The sequence below is a fragment of the Amblyomma maculatum genome, chromosome 1 (genome assembly GCF_055883805.1).
Source record: "Amblyomma maculatum isolate TAMU_Amacu chromosome 1, ASM5588380v1, whole genome shotgun sequence".
NCBI lineage: Eukaryota > Metazoa > Arthropoda > Arachnida > Ixodida > Ixodidae > Amblyomma > Amblyomma maculatum.
Window position 1 is genome coordinate 403,489,515 of NC_139344.1, and position 19,684 is coordinate 403,509,198.

The window sequence follows — 19,684 nt, forward strand, 5'->3', positions numbered from 1 at the left end:
CCTATAAATTGATTGATTGAATGTCCTTTATTGAATGGGAAGGCTCATGGCCATGGATGGGGATAAAGGGGAGTAGACATAATCTTCATTGTTTAGGTCGTCACTCGAATCACATTGCTCTAACCAGGCCACTAAGCGAGCCATACTTGGCAAATATCATCTGTGTGTTAGCATCAGTTTCTAGAAGGGAACGGTAGTTCAGGCGGTAGGGTTCGATCTCGGGGCGTCCAGTAGAAAAAGCAGGGCATTCCCAAAGTAAATGAGATATGCCGCCGCAGGTTAGAGTCGTACAGTGGGGGCACGTAATCATTTTCTCCTTATACTGACGCCAGCGAGCCATAATACGTGGCGTGTAAGCCGCATGGGCTATGAGCTTATTCAAAAATACTTCTTAACTTCGGGTGAGGTGGGTTCTTCTCGTAAAAGGTGGGTCTGGTGTGGCCACCTGCATGCGATGCTGACTGAGGCTACGAAGACTGGTCCGAGTATAGTGCATAAGGGCAAGAGAAGGGGTGAGTTGCCCGCCCAAGGTCGAATAAGGATGAAGCAAGGGGGGTGGGGAAGTAAATGTGGACATCCCACCTGCCAAGGCAGCCGCGGCGTGTGCCGCCGCATTGCCCCCTGATTCGTCCGAGTGACCTGGGGTCCAGTGAATAGCGACAGTTCTGGTCGCGAGTTGGTGGCGTTTAAGGAGGCGCTGTATAGCCGTAGCTGTTGCATCTTGTGAACCCGGAGTAGCGATTTCCTTGTAAGCTTCAAAGGAATCAGTAAGAATACGTAGTGACCCAGTTCCGGTGCAAGGCACTCCTGACATCAGTGGCTCAGCTACAGAGCCAGTAGCAGGCCCGTGCATTTTCTTTTCCTTCTTTCTACAGCCACAACAACAACATAAAAAGCAGTGGCTGTTTCCGCCGTGAAGAGGGCTGCTCCTGGAACTACGGGGGGGGGGGGGCACACAGGACCCATCTGCCCTAATTCACAACATCTGGGGCAAATAAAGTTGTCTCTCTTTCTCTCTCTGGAACTACGGGGCTGGGACGGTAGGTCCACGCCGCTTGCGGTGGAGGCTAGCCAGCCGCCGAAGTTCTATCTGTTGAAGGCCGTCATTGCACCCGCCACCGCTTCGGTGGTGTGCGACGGCTGTTGTTGGGGCGCGCGTCTTTCTCTCGCACTTCATTTTCTACTCTTTTTTTTCTTCTGTCCGCACGAGCCAGTAGCAGGCCCGTGCATTTTCTTTTCCTTCTTCCTACAGCCACAGCAACAACAACGCTGCGAAGAGGAGGTGGTGAAGGGTGACTGTTCCGCACCCTGCGGGGCTGGGATGGCAGGTCAGCGCCGTTTGCGGCGGGGGCTAGCCAGCCACCGAATTTCTATCTGTTTTAGGCCGTCCTTGCACCCGCCTCCGCTTGGGTTGTGGACGACGGCTGTTGCGGCGCGCGTCTTTCCCTCTTCTTTTATGCGAAGCATATTAACGTAGGTTTTGGCCCTCGCGCGACGCCCGGCGGTGACCACCATTGACCCTGAAGTGGGGTCACGTGACATGACGTGACGTGATGACGTCACACCAGCTGCAGTTGGGGCCTCATATCGCGCCGTCGGTCGCCTGCCGGCGGTGGCCACCATTGACCTTGAAGGGAGATCACATGATGTGACGTCACGTTATGACGTCACACCGGCTGCAGATGGGGCCTCATATCGCGCCGTCGGACGTCGCCCGGCGGAGGCCTCCACGCTTCGGTTCGCGCCGTCGCGCGCGACGCGGCGGCGGCGCCACCATCGCTGCATCACGTGATATGTGACGTCACGCCCTGCTGCGAAGCGAGGACCCCGCTCAGCAGCAGCAAGCCATCCGCCTGGCGGCTGAGGCCGTGAAGCAACAATGTATCTTCACCAGACCTTAGTTCGCGAGGCTCCTGAGTAAGGCTCCATCAGGCCTGCGTGCCGGGGAGTCCGAAACGGAGCTTCTTCTCGGTGGAAATAAAAGGTTTTCAACAACAACGGCGCGCGCCCGCCGTCGCGTCAGTCTCTGTGCCAAGAGTGCAAACCAAGAGTCATGCATTTACGGACCATAAGAGTGTGTTTGTCGGGCTGCAAAGAATAAAGTACGACGATTAACCTAAAACCACGTCTCCGTTACTTAGCCCCATCTACACTGAGGCAGCTGCTTAACATGCTTCGCATCCACTGCAGCTTAACCGTGATAAGCCTCCAAGTTTTTCTTTCATCTCTACTCTCTCTTCTGTCCGCACGAGGCAGCGGAGTTGGCTCAGCTACAGAGCTAGTAGCAGGCCCGTGCACTTAATTTCTCGAGATATGCACTTATCTTATTTCATGACTGCACTATTCACTTCAAAATAGAAAGGCGGATATATCCTCCACCAGACCAGAAACCAGACAAAAGGCAGGAAGTAATGTGGCGTCGGCTTCAGACGCGTGCCTTCTTCAGCCCATCGAAATTACCGCACATGTACCCAGCACAATACAATCCAAATTGTAAGCACTGCGGCGAAATAGCAGGATATGATCATATATTATGGAGCTGCAAAAAAGCGCCGCCACTAGCGGACCTACTACCAGTCCCTCTTTCAGAGCGGTGGGAGGCTATACTGTCCAGCTCAGACCCGTTAACGCAAGTTCGGGCTACTGAGTGGGCTCATTGCTGGCAATAAATGTTTTCCAATTCAAGAATTCTTTTCCGTTTTCCTACAGCCATAACAACAAAAACAACCGCTGCGAAGAGAGACTTCAGGGAGACTTCGAGTGTTGACGCCAGACACCTGATTCGCGAGCGTGTCAGTTTTGTCTCCCGGCTTGCTTTTCTGAAGCTGTATTAAACGTTGTTTTGCTAGTCGACGCCTCGTCTTTGCCGCGACGGCTGATGCCTTCCGCCGAGCCACGGAGCCGCAGGCTAACGGTACCGATGGGGCCTCGAGCCACATCTAACACTCCGTAGCCCGAGGTCTCGCATTGCTGACTAGATAGTATGGTCCCCTCTACAGGCCGGGGAGCGCATGCTCCCTTTCCGTGATGTTCTGTCCTACTACCGGAACAAACGCAGGGAATACGCTCCTCCAATCCCATAGCTCACCAGAGCGAGGCCTCACACTGTCGACGGCTACAAACTCGGATTGATCCATACCACATACTACTGTATGTCCGATACCTAGACTTATTTCCTCCTCATGAATAGTGGAGTCAACTAAGAGACCCTCCTAAATGCCCGACCTTCGTTCACCCCATCACCAAACGTCGAAGCCTTACTTGGGGAGGACTTCTGTGACCTGCACTTCAACTGAAGACCAGCGCCGGGTCTACAGCAGTGCTAAGGGATGGATCGCGTTCCAAAAGATATGTTTTCATTACAAAGATGTCTTTAGAGTGAGGGAGCATCCAAGGGCCATGGAGGCAATTCGCCCCCACCATATGTATATTTCGCAATAAGAATTTCAACGACCACCGTTAGAGCTCTCGTCTACTGTGCATGCGAAGAGAAAGAAACAACTTTATTGACTTGAAGAGCATGCTAAGGTGAAGCAGGAGGGGGCTCGGGGTTAGGGAAAGAAGACGGTGCACAAGGCGGCTCTAGGGGGCCGAAATCTCTTGGCCTTCGATGATCTCCATGGCCCAGCGTCCTATCCGGAACTGGTCTTCTGGCTGTATCACTGGCTGAGGATTCAGGTTTGACCGTGTCCGAACGCTGGCTGTTCAAAGTAGGCGAAACACAAGCCTGTAGCGATATGTCAGTGCACGTTAATGAACTCCAGGTGCTCCAACTATTTGCAGTCCTCACCCATGGCTTGAATCACTTTGGAACTTATATTTACCGAACCAAACGGTTTGGACTAATCTCCAATTTGCCACCAGGAGTTCGACAAACAGGCTTAATCATCATCATCATCTTCTTCTTCTTAGTTTTGCTTGGGAGAGGAGGGCGCTTACGCAGCCCTGCCGGCATAAAAGGAAACACCGCGCGTGAGAAAGCGCACTAGCACAGGAGTTTCGTGCCGCGCTACATCACGTCGCGTCCTTGATATTCCTCCAGACATTCGCGAGTTCCACCCTGCGACGCCTGAGAGCCTCTGCCAGGAAGCTGCAGATGCGAGGTAGGTGAGATCTTTGCCACAAATTCTTGTGTTTGACATTCTGACTATAGTGAGGCGTTACATTTATTTGGAATGGTTTAGAACGCGTGTTCCCGAGAAGCGTCCGAAAGAAGTTTTTGCGGCGCTGTCCTTCTGCGTCGAGCTGCAATTTTGAAGCAAATGTTATACCTTTCAGAGGTGATATAGCAGATAGGAGATACAAGTGAATCCATGTCTGAATAACATTCCTTCGAGCCAAGCGTCGCATCTCTAACCATGTTCTACTTGGGAACAAGAACACCATTAGCGCGTCTCAGCGGCGGCCCCACACCGGGTACTCCACGGCACGGAGCCCCATACGAACTCTGCGCTTGTCTGCTCTTAACAGAATTTTATATCGCTTCAGAAATTATAAAATGGGGCGCAGTGGACTCCCTAGTGAGAGCTGGTGCTCTGCGGTACAGAGCCTCGTGAATGCAACATGCGTCTCATATCGCCTGGAACACTTCGTCGCGTTCAAATGCGCGTAGTGAGTGACCGTTGATGGCCGCGTCAAGTGCCCCTTGGCTGGTAGCTTTATTGAACGCAGCGCCTGCGTATCTGATGTTTATTTTAAGAGTTAGGGAAATTTTTTAATCTACACCAGCTACACCAGAGTAGCAATCTCCAATGACTCCAATCAGGTTTGCTACACTAGTGTAGGTGGCATAGGTTAAAATAGCCCTATTGCGTTAAACAAAAAGATGCAGAGTGCGCGTCTCAGTGATTTTGCCTTATCACCTTGAGAATCTGGCGCGTCTCGCGTCGAAGGTGCACAGACTAGCACCATCTAAGGGGTGTTGGTTGGACACAGCGTGGTTTAGGAGCAGTGAGACATAAAGCATATCGAGATGCCCGGTATCACGATATGCTCGAAACGATGAAATGACGCATTGGTCAGTTTAAACGAATGTGTATTTTTTTTTTTTCTTTATTTTTCTTGAAAAATACAATAAAGATATGTCCAACACTGTTTGGACCCGTAGCCATAGGCTAGTTATGGGTCCAAGAAATGAGATACAATGATGCAGACACTTCGTCTCGTGCACAATACAAACCAGGAACAGCGGGGAGTAGGATGTATACATCAATACAAATTCTAAAAACAAGCAGAACAATGAACAATCGCTTCATTTAAAAAAAAAAAAAAAAGAGAAAAACATCGTGCGTGCTAAATTACAGTAATATATCAGATGCCAACGGTGCACAGTATTAGTATCACATATAATGAATGCGCTGAAAATATGTTTTAGCTGTAGACGCGAAAGTTCGAGCGTATTTTATTTCTTGTGGTAGAGTGTTCCATATTTTAGCACCTATGAAAGACAGCCGTCGTTCTCCATACACATTATGGGTGGGCGGTAGATTAAAGTTTCCTAATACTGCATTTCTGGTAGTACGTGATGATGCATGAAAAAGGGATATATGGAAGGGGTGGTTATATCTTACGATGCTGTTAACTACAGTTGCTGTTTTTAGCTGGCGCAGTGAATCGAAGGGTAGTATCTGTAGGTCGCGGAATAATGGTTTGCTGGGGTGATCCAGTTTAGAATGTGTTATGATTCGTAACGATCGTTTCTGCAATTTTCTGATCGGCTCGAGATAGCTGTCGTACGTCCACCCCCATGATTCCAGACAGTATGAGAGATGACTGTGGATAAAGGAGAAATATAAAATACGCAGTGTATTGGTGTCAAAGAAGTCACGTGCTTGCAGTAGTTTATAGCACCCGGATGCCACCTTCGCCCCCACTGCTAATACATGATTTTGCCAGTGCAGATGCCTATCAAAGATTACACCAAGATATTTAAAATAAGGTGTATATTCTAGTACGGAGTTGTTAATGCTAATGCTAAAAGAGTTGGTATCTACTTGTTTGCTACGAGAGTGAAATATAGTATATTTTGTTTTCTTGACATTAACAGAAAGCTTGTTAGCTAAAAACCATTCAGAAAGGTTTGCCAAATCGACGTTTGTTTTAGCCTGTATTTCCTCGATGCTATTGCCTGTGATTATTATAGCGGTGTCATCTGCATACATCAGCATTTCTCCGAATTTTAAGGCACGTGGAAGGTCGGAAACATATACCGAAAAAAGCATTGGGCCCAGAACAGACCCTTGGGGCACGCCTGTACGTATAGGTTGTGGTGACGATGAGACATTATTCATGACAACTACCTGATGACGTTCATTAAAGTAACTTGAAAGCAACTCGAAAATCCGTTCCCTAAAACCATAGTGCTTTAGCTTGTACAGAAGGATGGAATGGTCGACCGTATCAAAAGCCTTTTTTAAATCTAGAAAGACTACAGCCACAAGTTTGTTATTATTTAAAGCACTGTTTATAATCTGGGCTAATGACTGCACAGCTGATGACGTTGAATGATTCGGCCGAAAACCGTGTTGCTGTTGGCAAATTATGTTGTATTTCTCTATAAATCTATTAATTCTGTTTGCAAGGATTTTCTCGAAAAGTATATTAATGGCACTGAGCACAGATATTGGTCGATAACTAGAAGGGTTTGAGCGATCACCGTCCTTGTATATCGGGGCAACTCTGGCTGTTTTTAGCGACGTTGGGTATTTGGCGGTTTGCAGTGAGTGGTTGAGGACATGGCACAATATAGGACCGAGGATATCGATGTTTTCTTTTAACATACGTACTGTAATTTCATCCATACCTGCAGCTTTATTACTATCCATAGATACCAACGTTGAATGAATTTCGTTAAGTTCAATGTCATTCATAAAAAAGGAATTTGGGAGTGGGTTCGGTAAGAAAGAATTTATATGTGTGTCATTTACACTGGTACCTGAAGAAATTCCAACGGTAGTAAAATATGAATTAAAGCTGTTTACAACATTCTGATCAACCACGTCAGGAAACGTCTGTTTGTGTGGTTTGCCTATAACACCGTTCACTATTTCCCACAGTTTTTTAGAGTTACCGGAGCTCTGTTCGATTAAATGCGTGTAGTATTCTTTTTTCCGTTTACGCATGAGTGCCACTGATTGATTGCGCAATTTTTTATACTGACCAAGGTAATAGCTATTATCCTTATGCTGTTTCCATTTGTGATACCAAAAGTCCTTCTGCTGCAGTACTGCTAAAATCTGCCTCGTCATCCAGGGCGATACGGGTGCCCTATATGAGCGAACAGATTTTTTACTACTACTGTTAATTTTTGCGCGGGTCAAAGTGTCAATTAGATTGGAGAATTCGGTGTCAACGTCATCGTGGTATAAGGTACTAGTGTCGATTGACTGGATGTTCGATCTCAGTAATTCGTAGTCAATCCTCGAACTTACTTTGGTGTGTTTTAATTTTGGTTTGGGGATGTTTCTGACCGTTACATATGTAGGCAGATGATCTGAAATGGGTTGGCTGTATACCCCTGCAATAATTTCCGAGGCTATATTCGTTAAAACATGATCAATGACCGTTGCAGATGTACTTGTAATTCTAGTTGGAATAGTGATCAAGTTTTGAAAATTAAAGGACTCCAGTAGATACGTGTAGTCACTATGGTTTGCGTGACAGGTGTCTATGTTAATGTCCCCACTAATTACAACCGGACCCTTGTGTCCTGATACTAGAGTGAAGAATATAGATTCAAGTTTTTGAAGAAATAAAGTTACGCCATTGAGAGGCTCAATGGCGTAACGAGCCTCACGAGCTCTGTGCGCCTCGGAGGACATATGTAATCTTACGGGACGCGCTGCTAGATTTAGACAACGCATGGTGGCTACGCAACATCAGGTAATAGGACTATTAACACCTGTTCGATCTGGGATCCGTCTGTCGGATGTTACCTAAATTTTTGTATATCATGTCCAATATGATGAAGAGTAAGAGTGCTCGTCTCGGTCATTGTCTCGCCGTAGGCACTGCCGTACCATGCCTGATGAATTTGGTTCCTCTCCAGTGTCGCATACTCCCTGCAATTGTGCTGGACACGGCGAAGCTGCATAGCATGCTCTGTGGCTGCGCGACGCTAAGTGCATCAGTTTGGTTGGTTTAGAGCTTAGTCCCAACGCGATTCAAATTGTGAGACCCCGTAGTGAGTACTTGATTTCGACCACCCGTGGCTCTTTAACGTGCACTGACATCGTACAGTATACGGGTGCGTTGCCTTTTGCCTTCTTTGTAAAAAAAAAAAACGCCATCGGTGTACTGTGCGATGCCACCCCGGTTGGCAGCCCACTACGAAGTGAACGTCTATCTCATGTAGCTTATTCTTATATGCTCTGTTCAAAGTGAGACATAGCATGTCTGTGTTTGAGTCACGTTGGACGCGCCGTGTTACCGCTCGTTAAGAAAACCCCAGGTGGTCGAAAGTTTCGGAGTTCTCCACTACAGCGTAGCTCGTAGCCCGAGTTGCTTTGAGATGTTAAACCCCACAAACCAAACCAAACCAAACCACTTCATACTCTTCGCTTTGAATTTGTCGTCGGGTTGGACTCGAAATAATGTAAATGCTAATTTATTCATCAGAAAGGTGAGGCGCATTATCTGTCACACTTCATGGTGGACACCTGCATCGCAGCTTAAGGGAGAGAGGTGCGAGTGAAATAAAAGGGGCCATAGTGGAGGGTTAGAGAAAGGATTAGGTGTGGTTTAGCGCTGGCTATTCCTGGATGGAAGCGGAAACCTCTTTGGCCTACTACATTGTTCCCCTGTCACGCCCTATTAGTGTAGGGCGCTACATTAATGGAGACGCAAGCTTAGCCTTTAAGAGTATGACGCGAGAATGTGAACCATATATTATTGGTGTGCCCAGTGTATGCGCGTGATAGAAATGTGCTAGCCGATTTCTTGAAGCGTTTGGGCAAGAGATATCTGTCGGAGGAACTGCTGCTGGGCGCTTGGCAAGACAAGGGGATGGGTTTCCAGGCTGTGCGGGCTCTTTGCCTCTTTATGTGCGCCACCGGACTCCATTCGCGCTTGTAAAGCGTTATAGCGTTCGTTGCATCACGAGAAGGACGCTCGCTATGATTGATCGCGTTCGTCATGTTGCGTGCGCCGGCAGCTCACGCAGGTATAAGAGAGTGCGCGTTCTTCATGTTGGTTTGAGGCTGCGAGCTTGCACCTCGTAATAAAGCCTCCTGTTCCTTGACCTGGCGTCTGGATAGAACGTATAGCAAACTGCCGGGCCTGTATATTTTTTATATGCCTTCTCCCACATCGTCACCAATCATGATCCTCTTTCTTTTCCCCTTCCCCTTCCCCAGTGTAGAGTAGCAGGCCAGATTTTAATAATAGCGGCCAACCTCTCTGCCTTTTCATTTCAATAAATCCATCTATCTTTCTACCAGTCCAAATAAAATCCTGCTGCAACCGAGCCCATTGACGTACCTGCGTGTCCAACTGGTAACGTGAATGCAAAGGTTTGCGGCAGGCTGATCATGATATGACCTTCCCATATGAAAGCAGTGACCCGGGTTAGCAGCTCCTGCCTTTGGCATTGCAGTGCAGTGAATTCAAATCTCATGGGAGGCCAATTCTAATGTCACCCTCTCACATATGGAGAGGCCCGAGCTGGCGGTATTTCAGGCACCCAGCGACACAAGTGCTGAAGGCTCCATTTGGCTGTTGTAATGAAGCTTCCGCTTCAATAATTTCAACCACATGCGGCTTTGGAAGCGAAAGCTTCACCACGCCAGCTTTTCGAGTCGTTAGCGTGACGCCGGATTTCACCTTCAATTGACCTTGTCAGATACTGCGCGTTTCATTTTCATAAACTAATTTACACTTGAATCTAAATGTGCACTATGCTCGGTACAGCCAGTCTTCGCGTGGCACTAAATTAATCTTCAAGTGACCTTGACCTAATTAAGTGTGGGTGTCCACGATTTTGTGGTGTCCACCTATACTGCGCCTCCCATTCCCCAAAATCTAAAGTACCGAACTACTCGGGGCCCCGCCGCGGTGGTGAAATGGTTAAGTTGCCTGAATATTCTGCCGGAGTACCCGCGTTCGATCCTTCCGGCCGGCGGCTGCGTTTCGACGGAGGCGAAACGGAGAGGCGTCCGTGTGCTGAGCGATGTCATCATTAGCCTGACTATACCCTCTGCAGGGCGAGGGCCTTTAGCGCATTCCTCCAATTAATCCGGTCCTGTACTAGCTTCATCCACGTGACCCCTGCGAACTTCTTGACCTCATCCGCCAACCTAACGCTTTCTTCCCTTAGAACCCAGTTCGTTACCCTAAGCGACCATCATTTATCCTATCTCCGCATTAAACGTCCTGCCCATGCTCATTTCTTCTTGATTTCCACTAGAATATTAGGAACTTGAGTTATTTTTGTGACCTACTGTGATGGCCTATCTGTTAACGTTACCCCTATCATTTTTCTTTCCATAGCCCTCTGCATTGTCCTTAACCTAAGTATAACATTGTCCCTAAACCTCCTCCGTAGCCTCCAAGTTTCAGCCACATTGATGCACATGCTGTATACTTTCCTCTTGAGAGGTACCGATAAGCTGCTAGTAATAATCTACGAGTGCTTGTCAAATGCTTTCCATCGCCTTCTTATTCTCCTTGTCATTTATCTTTCATGGTGCAGATATACGGTTACTGCATGTACCAAGTAGCCATATTCGCCTACTACTTCCAGTACTTCGCTACCTAATGTACAGGCAAGATGCAACTGTTGTATACTTTCCTCTTGAGCGATACCGGTAAGCTGCTAGTCATAATCTGCGAGTGCTTGCCAAATGCGCACCATGCCAATCTTATTCTTCTTGTTATTTCCTTTTCATGGTCGGGATCTGCGGTTACTACCTGTCCTAAGTAGACATATTCGCCTACTACTTCCAGTATTTCGCTACCTAATGTAAACTGCTGTTCCTTTCCGAGGCTGTTGAACATTACCTTAGTCTTCTGCATATTGATTTTCAAGCCTGCCTTTCTACTTTTCCCGTCTAGGTCATCAATCATTCTTTGTAGTTTAACCGCAGAGTTACTTAGCAAGGCAATGTCATCAGCAAATCGCACATTCCTGAGGTATTATCCATCTATCCTTATCCCTAATTGCTACCATTCCAAGTCTGAATACTTCCTCTAAGCAAGCTGTGAATAGTACTGGGGAGATCGTGTCTCCTTGCCAACACATTTCTTTATAGGAATTTTGTTACTTTCTTATTGCAGAACTATTGTTGCTGTGGAGCCACTATATATCTTCCAGTACATTCAAATTGTCTCGTCTACATCCTGATTTCGCATGCCTTGATGACCGCCATGGTTTCTACAATGCTTTTTCGTAATAAGTGAATGGTATGTATAATAGCTGGTTATATTCCGAGTATTTGTCGATCGATCGATAAATCAATCAATTTTTATTTCAAACACAACAAAACCAGCACAAGTAACCTAGTTTATGGTATGGATATATGATCGATAGTAGAGTACCCTTTCCGAAAACCTGCTTGATCTTTTGCTTGATTGTAGTCTAAGGTTGTCCTCATTCTAATAGCGATTACCTTCGTAAATACTTTATACGTCACAGACAGTAATCTGATTGGTCTGTAATTTTTTATGTTTTTAGCGGCCCCTTTCTTTTGAATTAAGATGTCTGCGTTCTTCCATGGTTCCGTTACCATCGATGACACCAGGCACTGCATATACATGATGGCCAGTTTTTCCTAGTACAATATCCCCCCATCCTTCATCAAATCTACAGTAAACTGATCCTCTCTAGCTGCTTTCCCCATTTTCATAGCTTCTGACACGTTCTTAACCTAGTTTTTCGTCACTGGCGGAACTTTGACTGCTTTTTCCTACTCCAATCTCATTATTGCCTTGACTACTTTGGCTACTGTAGAGAACAGTATTGAACTCCTCGGCAACTTTGATTATTTGTCCATATTCGTGATGACATTGCCCGTCTTGTCCTTTAGAGCAGACATCTGCTTTTTGCTGTGCCCAATTTCTTCCTCACCGCTTTAAGATTTCCCCGGTTCTTTACAGCATGGTTAATTTTCTCCATGTTATGCTTCATTATGTACGTCACTATTTAGTCACAAGTATTGGCTACCCTGGTGCAGTAATTGGTCGCAACTTCCCAAGATTAGCCCTATAAAACCCCGGCCCCCGGTAACCAGCAGCTGTGGAGCAAGTGACCACAGCTGCGGTCAGACCTGTGACTCAGCGGGTGGTGCTAAGAATCTAACTCCGCTGAATAGGCCACCATTGGAAACTGATCCTGGCAATATTTAAAGCTACAACCCTAGCTAGTGAAGCAAGTTTAGCAGTGCTGTTAGATGCACTAGAGGGTATAAAATGGGATCTCATAGGGCTTAGTGAGGTTAGAATGCCGAGTGAGGAATATACTATACTAAAGAACGGGCATGCACTGTCTACCGGAGAGGCGAGAACTAGAAGTAGGTTTCCTTGTTAATAAGTGTATATATATTAATTCTAAAGCAATAACGAGAGGGTGGCAGGCATCGTAATTAAGGTTACCAAGCGATATAAACTGATTGTTGTACAGGCCGACGCACCTATATGTAGTCATGATGACCAGGTAGTTGAAAGCCTCTACAAAGATATAGAATCGGCAATGCGGATAGGGAAAACGCAGTATACTGTACGAATGGGCGACGTCAATGCCAAGGTAGCAAAAAAGCAGGCAGGAGACTGGGCAATGGGCGACTATGGCGTTCTAGGAATTGCTGGGGTGAGTTGCTATACTCGGGAACAACTTTCTGTGACACTGAAGCCAAAGCTACGAGGGCGGGGCTATCCTAACTATGCTACTACTACTACGCCATGTATTTCCGAGTACCTGGCCTCGGCTGCGGTTTCTGCAACGCGTACGACGTATACGCTGTCAAAAACAGCCGCGCGTTGCGAACGCGCGCAGAAAAGGACGGAGAAAAGCGGCAGACGCATCTCAGCCGACTCCGCGTACGTTGCTTGCGCTTTGGGAGATTGTCGAAAGGCCGCGCAGCTATCGACATGAACGCTGCGTATTAAACTTCTGCTGTACTGGCGAGTACTATAGTATAAGCCTGATACAATAGTAAGGTTAATAGCTCAATAATGATATAACATTCCAGAGCATCACCTGCGAAATATCTGGAGGCACTATATTCTTGTGCGGAACGAGCTGGTGCGTTTCGGCTCCGTAGCTTCCACCAACGTTACTAGTATCTAGTAACGTTGGCTTCCACCACATTGCCACAGAAAGTTGTCCCCGAGTATAGTTCGGTTTGGAGAGCGCAAAAACTTAAGAATCATGAATACCTTCGTCAGTAAAAAGAACCGGAAATGACATGGAAAAGTTCTAATGGGGAGACTAAAAGTCATGCTGTGTTCTAATCCCACCCCCACAAACATTGGCGCGCAAACACCCCCCCCCCCCTACCACACACACGCACACGCACGCACGCACGTGTCCCGCGCGTCGCATTACACGAAGTTTGAAAAATATTCTTTCCGGCGGAGTGCAAGACCGGTATTCGATGTCTCATTGTCCAGTTCCCAGTGAAACGCTGGAAAACCAATTGCTGCCGTAAGACATTATCCAGAGCTCCTTTATTTCTGTTCTGTTCTGCATCTGTTCTGGCCAAATAACAGGTTTGTTGTCGATCCATGCAATGTCAGGCAAATTAATATGGCCTCCAATAATATAATCACCCCGCCGGGATGACGCAGTGGTACGGCGCTCGACTACTGTTCCCAAGGACGCGGGATCGAATCCCGGCCTCGGCGGCCGCTTTTCGGTGGAGGCAAAAAGCAAGGCGCCCGTGTGCTGTGCGATGTCGGTACACGTTAAAGAACCCCAGGTGGTCGAAATTTCCGGAGTCCTCCACTACGGCGTCTCTCATAGCCTGAGTCGCTTTGGGACGTTAAACCCACAAATGAAACCAGCTATCATCAATTTTATACGTAGGCATAGATATGTCAACGATCAACACTGTCCCAACTATGTCTCGATGCACAAAAGGAAAAAGGTTATGCAAATATGTGGGGTTTTGGCCTCTGCGATGATTCGGTCTTTGGTATTCATGCCCTATCCCAAGATCATGGGTCAATCCCGGGCATGAAGGCTACTTTTACAATTATAAAACAGGCCATACGTGTTCTAATGGCGCGGCCCCTATGAAGAAACTTTCACGCGCACCCCTCCATTACCACGTCGGATGAAAGGCATAATGCCGTTTTGGCACGCGAATCCCACGATAATATAACGTACCACACGAGAATGTAATGCCCGCGAAGCCGCTGGTATATAATGCTCGGAGGGTCAAGTTCTCTAAGTTGGGGTTTCAGAAACTTTGCTTCATTTCTGTCCCACAGTCTTGGTGTCTTCCTTGGAAGCCAATGCCGGACGATATCATCTGCTTGAATCTGCTTGGAGTAGAAGATTGCGCGTTGTCTGCACTAGCATCGTCAACTCGGCGCGAGATTCTTCAGTGAGTCCCACGCGGATTCGGTGCCGAAGGTGAGAACATTTATCTTCCAGATTCGCCCGTTTTTTATCTGGAAACCTGTACTCTGATAAGCTGGGTAAATTTGTGAAGATTTGTTTTTTTCTTGTAAGGTAGATGACACAAATGTGGACAGGAGTAGAGCGCGGAACAGGCAGAACGCAAATGTTATATTTTATATTTGCACTATAGAAGTAGTAGTCGAATGGAATCTGCACGTTATGTTTCGGTAAGAACTATCTCTGTCGAACCTGCCTGCATTATCATGGGTGTGGGAATCTTGTAATCTCTTCGTTTGTGATGGACAATGCAGCGCCAGAAGTCATCAGAAGCTCTGTTTATTCCAACTCTTAGTTTTTCTTGACTAGCGTTTAGCGCTGCTTTGGCGTATCTACACTAAACAGCTGCTCAAACATGTCACAGGCTACAGATCGGCACACGGAAGAGGACGGCCGCAGCCTTGTGGCCGATGCCAGCTGTGCTCAACTGCTTACCGTACAATGCTTATGGCTCTCTGCCAGGCCAATCGGCAAACCGGTACGTATCATTGAGAAACAATCGACGTCGCTACGCACGAAGAGAGTTGCACCACACCGTAAATCGGTAAAATAGAGTGTCGGAGTCCGATTCCTTAAAATACGTATGTGTGTTCAATGACGTGTCTGCTCCGCGTGTGCGAGAGAGGGCGCTGCAACTAGTCGAGGCCGCGACCCGCGCTTTCATCCGCTCCGTTGCTCAGTTGATAACCACCAGGGAAGCGATGCCGAGATGCAAAGCACAATTTTGGCATGAACAGCGGTTTGATGCCTGGCCATTTCGCGTCAGTATAACGTGCCCAAACTGAGAATTTAATTTGGTTGTAAGCAACAAGGCATGTAAGCATCTAGGTTCTTGCTATTGACTAGAGGGAAAGATGGCTTCGCTGCACTCCTCCCACCTAGAGCTCTGTAAGCATCCTCTAGACATTAAAAACAACGTATGAATAGCTCAGCTATATTCTTGAATATCTGCGATTCTTCCATAAAAACAGGATCGGGCCATGTTTGTAAATATTTTAATTTGGTGCTCACTGCCGAGTCCCTCACGTCAGCTGCTCTGCTGTTTTACGCTTCACACGTAATTCCACATTCGATATTTCGAACAGTTAATATTTACAACACTTAGAAACTGTCCTCGTCTATGGTATTGAAGGCCGCGGATTCCACTCTGATATTTTGCCCAGAGTCCAAAAAACAAATGATTACTTATTTACAATACCAAAAGTCTGTTAACTGCCGGTAGCCTTTATAGTAGTGCCCGCCTTAATGTACATTCTGCCTGCGCAGAGATAAGAACCGTGCCTTTCACGGTAATGAAAATTCTTTGTGACTGACTATATTGAACGCTTGGATATATCAGATCAGTTCAGAATCAAAGGGCGGGAGGTAAGTGAAGGCTTTGATGTAACACAAGTTACAAACAGCCATATAACGAAAGAATCGGATATATGTGACATCGAAAAAAAAAGATGCATTCGCGGTATCTCTTTCGTCTCAAATATATTGCCCATAAATTTTTTCTTTGTATCTACCCCACTAATCGACTCATACCTATATAATGGCAGTGACTATCTTCTCTGCATCTACCCTTAAAGGGACACTGCAGCGGTATTAAAATGTGTATAGATGTTTGAAGTAGATGATTTTTTGATCATGTCTTTTTCGATTATGCATAAGGCACCTGCTCAATCGCCGACTGAAAGCGCACAATTCCATTTCCCGCGTCCGCGCGACTGCTACACAGAAGGAAAGCGGAGAAAGAAACCTCGCTTCTCCGTCCGTCGTGACGTCACTAAGGAGCCGGCGGCATTGAGAGCCAACGGGGGGGGGGGGGGGGGGGGGGGGCTTTCGGCGAGCGCCGTTCCTCGTCTTGCGTGCGTTGCGGACGTACAGAAACGTCAACTTCGTGTTGTGCACCTGATACAACACAACTCTGCATGTGTTCTGATGGACGAACAGCTGTAGTCGCGACGTTATATTCCGTTGTGTTAAAAGCTCGTGGCGCAATGCGGCATTGCTGAGAAGAGAGATAAATTAAAGCCGACCAAAGGAAACATTCTACTCGAAGCATTTTCGTGACAGTTTGTTCCTAATGCGATTTCTATAGACAGCAATTTTCAGCTGCTCCCGGCCGCGGCCACTTTCTGCCGACTAGCGCGCCGCTTCGCGGGCGCTTCCTTGGGGACTGCGGAGCTACTGTATTGCCGCGACCGCGCTTGCACGGCAGCTGCGTTTAGGTAGAATTTGGGCGCTAGAGAACATCGCCAAAAATGTTTTCACTGCACGATTGTGTTGGAGCAAATTTATTTGCAAAGCTGTAGAACTAAAATCGACTTGTCATTTATAGGATTGTTAACTGTGCTGGTGCGCTTAATAATGCTGCGCTTAATAATGCTGTTTTGGTCCCTTAATGACGATAAAAATGCTCGTGAATAACTGAAAACATTACTCTTTCGTGTGACTCGCATATAATTTCACTTGTTCCTTCCTACGAGCCATTTCAAACCTCAGCAATTCGCCTGTGTTGTCGTTCTTGTGGTGTGTGCTAGTCATACCAACAAATTATCAATTTTTGTTCAACTGACTTGACAAGCTAACGGCAGGCAAATTTTGTTGCACTTTATTTAAGAACACTGCCGCATTGGAATGGTTTGTTTTATCCCTGGAACTTTATAGCGCCTATCAAACTGTTGCTCCTGCATGTCAAGCATAATGCATCTTTTTATATCCTGCACGTACCGGTGCGGACAAAAGTAAACAGAGCATGTTTTTTCTATTACCATTTTTCACGCGCTGCATAATTGAGACTGCCAGTCTTGGTATTCATTCTAGTGATATACATGTGTTTGTGCACTTGAACATCTCAAACAAAATTACTTGGAAAGCAAAACACATCGGCATTGAAAGGCAGACCACAAAAGTAGCTTGAAATGAGAATTCAGAGGAAGACTATATATTTAAGATGAATTCGTAACGGCGCACGAAATCGCGTCGTGTTCCAGAATTCCCGACAGCTGCCGTTGATTTTTTAAACATTTAAAATCTGTTAGGATACGCTGCTGATGCACCCTGGCCAAACGCATTTGAATGAATCTGACTGCGCATCTCTGCTGTCGGGTGGGATGCCTTGTAGGGTGCCTACTGAAGCGTTCGAAACACTTCCAGCGTGTTGCGGCGTTCGGCGAAGGGCTTAAGTGAAAGGCAAAGAACGGTCACCTGAATTTCACGTGCGGCTTGATCCAATGTAACGGGTCATCCACTCGTGATGCAAACACGCGTGCAGGGAGCCGCTCTATTTTGAGAGACAATGCTTTAAGACCTCGCCGTGCATAATAGTCAAGTGACAGGCCATTCAAGGCACCACTTTCAGATCCGTTTGTGGTTGGCCACTTTGCCTGATGTGGAGCCGCATCTCACGCATTGACGAGACTAGACGCCAAGCTTGATGCACCGACACTGTTTTTATGCTTTTGGGCTATGACGATGGCTTTTCTGGCGAACGAGCTGTATACATTTCGCGTTAAAGGGGTGCGAGAGTTAAATGATGAATTTTGGCCGATATGATGTTGAGGAGGGAGAGACTATACGACCCCTTTGTCCTAGCAATTTATGAATAGGGATTGTTCGGAGCGCGACCCGCTGCTGCCAGATGCCGAATTCTCGTTCACTTCAGTGTCGGAGAAATCCATAACATCTGACGAATATCTGCCAAACAGTGCACTCCGGACAGGGATATGTGTCGAGGGCACTGTGAGAACAGTCACGACATGCAACCTCTTAGGCGCAACCTCCTCCGCACGGGCATGAACACGCGAAAGGGCTACCGCAAATGTTGGGACAAGGGCACAGGTGTAGTACAGGTCTGTTCATTTCTTGAGGTAGAACTATCCATGCTGAGGGTAGGGTGCACATGTAAGTTGCAGATTCTGCAGATCACTGTGAACTGAATAAGTCGTGTGGGCTCCTTTCTATTCCAATGGGTAGCGGGATGTGAGGTGCCAGACCGTGTATATACTGGAACGGACGTGTCGGAGTTGACGTCTTACTTGACGGGCGACTGTGCGCATGGTGTCGGGAAAGGAGGGTGAACCTGAATTATTTTGTTATGTCTACGTCACACTCCGGCAGTGCGTGTATCTGACGCCCTTGAATGGAATTTCTCTGCATTAGTAGCGTGACAGCAACTGCGATTCATAGCTTTGAATTGAACTCAGGCTATGAGAGACGCCGTATTGGGGGACTCCGGAACGGGGTTCTTTAACGTGCACTGACATCGCACAGCACACGGGCGCGTTGCTTTTCGTCTGCATCGAAAAGCGGCCGCCGAGTCCGGGACGCGATCCCGCATCCTTGGGAACAGTAGTCGAGCGCCGTAACCAGTGCGCCACCACGGCGCTGTCGTTTGTATTACAACTCTAAATACCGGCAGTATCTTGTTCCAGAAACTTTAGGTGTCGTAAAGGAGATTGAATCATTTAAAAATGTTTACCTAATCTTAGAAGAAACGTCGCATTCATCGAAAAAGTCTCCGCGCGAAGTGATTTCTTTTCGTGTTCATAAATATCTGCATAACCATGAAAGACTCCAACGTCGAGTACTTGAGCTCTCATTAATTGTATACGTGGGCGGGGAAATGTCAACCATAGCCGATTTTCCTGCTCTGCCTCTATGCAAAAAACGTAATGCAAATATGCTGGTTTGGGCTCGGCGATGATTTGGCCTTTGGTAAACATGCTCTGTCACAAGATCATGGGTCAATCCTGGGTGTGAAAGTCATCCTTAGATTGAGAAGTGTAAAACAGACCATATGTTGTGTACGGATGAAACCCCTATTAAGAAACTTTATGTTCGAGTTCATACGCGCACCTCGAATACGACGCCGACTGTAGGGTATATGCAGTTTTGGCATGTGAACCACACAATAATACAACGTACCACAAGAATTAAATGTCTGCGATGCCGTTGGTATATATTGTCCTGATTGTAAATTTCTCTTAGTTGGTTTTTCACAACCTGTGTTTCATTTATTTCCCACCATTTGAGCGCATTCCTTGCAAGCCACTGCCTGACGCTATCATTTGCTTGAATTCT